This window comes from Gossypium arboreum, chromosome 12 (assembly GCF_025698485.1).
Source record: "Gossypium arboreum isolate Shixiya-1 chromosome 12, ASM2569848v2, whole genome shotgun sequence".
Taxonomy (NCBI): domain Eukaryota; kingdom Viridiplantae; phylum Streptophyta; class Magnoliopsida; order Malvales; family Malvaceae; genus Gossypium; species Gossypium arboreum.
Window position 1 is genome coordinate 19546107 of NC_069081.1, and position 2293 is coordinate 19548399.

The 2293-nt window shown below is 34.4% G+C and overlaps 1 long non-coding RNA gene across 1 annotated transcript; it reads left to right on the plus strand.

The window, feature by feature from the left end:
• The first annotated feature begins 248 nt into the window (after positions 1–248).
• LOC128285359 (uncharacterized) lies at positions 249–1840 on the plus strand. The gene is made up of 2 exons (XR_008275872.1): positions 249–308; positions 1678–1840. It is a non-coding gene; the product is annotated as an uncharacterized LOC128285359 (long non-coding RNA).
• The last annotated feature ends 453 nt before the right edge of the window (positions 1841–2293 follow it).

Sequence of the window (2293 nt, forward strand, 5' to 3'; positions counted from 1 at the left end):
AATTGAAATTAGGGACTAAATCGAATAATTTGCAAAACTTGTATTCTAGAAGTTTCTAGTATGAAATTGTTTTGAAATATTAATTAGGAGGTCTTAAATAGAAATTTTACCAATTTCTAAGTCTATGGACAAAAATTGGACATGGATGGAATTTTTGGAAAGTTTAGTAGTAAGGGCATTTTGGTCATTTAGGGGTAAAATGAATTAAAATACAAAATTAAAAGCCAATTTTGCTCATCTTCAACCCCATGGCCGAATATAGCAAGGATAAACCATGGCTAGGGTTTTTCAAGCTTCCAAGCTCGATTGTAAGTCCGTTCTAGCCTCGTTTTTGATGATTTTTACGTTTTTGGAGTCCCGGTAGCTCAATTTAGCTTATGCTAGCAATAATTTAACCTAGGGTTTATATTTGGAAAAATACCCATAGGTGAAATTTGTGTATTTTGGTGTTTTATGATAGAATATGAGGTTTTAAATTATGTTAGACAACTTGTGCTACTCGATTTTAAGTGAAAACGAGCAAAAGGGCTTAATCGGTAAAAATACCTAATAGTCATAAGTACATGTTAGAGTGAGAATTTGATGTTGCCATAGAAGGGAAAAATGATCAGCATGTCATAAAACATAAGAAAATAGGCTGAAGTTTAATTTACGAGCTTTGGGGCAAAAGTGTAATATGCAAAAGTTTAAGGGCAAAATTGTAATTTTTCCAAAATATGATTTTGGGTCAATTTGAATAATGTGAGTCCTAATTAGACTATATTTTAAATGATAGAGCAAGGAAAACTGAAATTCGGGCTAAAATGGGGAAAATACCAAGTTGTGGACGAAATGGTAAAAGTAGCCATTTTCGACACGAGGTAAGTTCATGTGTAAATGTAGTAACATAATTGTCATTTTAAGCAATTTAATGTTGTTTGTATGATATGATGCTGATTATTATCATGAAATATTATGCTTTGTGGTTATTGTTGAATAATATGTAATTATGTGAATTACTTGATGAGTATGAACTATCACCAAGTATCGGCCCGATATTCCATGGAAGACGGCAAATGTGAGATCGAGGGAAAAAAAGCCCGTTTGAACCTGAGGAATAGATTAGGATACAAGTGACATGTCACTAGGATGGTTGAGCATCCGAACTCATTGAGTTGAGTCCGAGTTCACTTATGGATGCAAATGTCCGAACTCGTTGAGTTGAGTCCGAGTTCGAGAGATGTAACTAGGCATCCGAGCTCGTTGAGTTGAGTCCGAGTTCACTTATGGATGCGAACGCCTGAGCTCATTGAGTTGAGTTCGAGTTCACTTATGGGCGGTTTACATGGTAGCTTGGCTACATATGTGGCATTTATGTGCAAACTTTCCATGTATTCGAATTATATTCCGATGTGTTCAACGGGTAAAGTTCTACTGAAATGGAGAAATACTCAAGATGAAAGGGACGTATTGGTAAGTTTTGTGAAATGGGTACTTTGAACAGGTATGTACTTAACCCTCGGGTTGAAAAATCGATATAACAACAATATGGTAAGATGATAAATGAAAATGTGATATGAATGTCTTGGTGATGATTATGCAAATGATGTTTTATGTTTGCTATGGTTATGTTACTTGCTATTTGCATGTGAACTTATTAAGAATTTATGCTTACTCCCTCCTTTTCATTCCTTGTAGTTTTGACAAGCCAGCTCGGAAATCGGGAACGGTCGGAGGCTCGCTCACACTATCCGTATACCATCTTGGCATAATGGCTTGTATATTTTGAGTGTGGCATGTATAGCATTATAATCATTTTGTATATATGGTCTTATGATATGGTTATTGAGTGGTATGGAAATGCTTGGTAATGATTAGCCATTGGAATGGCTAATCATGATCATATTTGGTGTTATGTATGTCAAATTGCTAGCTAATCCATGGAAACCATGAAATAGGTAAAATTTACCATAAAATAGATTCAGACAGCAGTAGTGAGGTGAATTTGAAAAATCCATAAAAATAGCAGAAATGGAATTAAATAATGAATAAGTTATGGAATTGAAGCTTGATGAGTCTATTTTCATATGGAAGAAGCGAAACAGGTATATGAGCTATATTTTATGAGATGTTTAAATTTTTGTGAAACAGGGCCAGAGCGATTTCTGGATCCCCTGTTCTGACTTTGGAAATTTACCATAAATTTTAAAAAGATAATTAGAAGTCATGATTTATATGTACAGATTTCTTATTGAGTCTAGTTTTATTAGAGACAAACGGTATAGTCATTGAAGCTCTGTACAGGGAGATATCT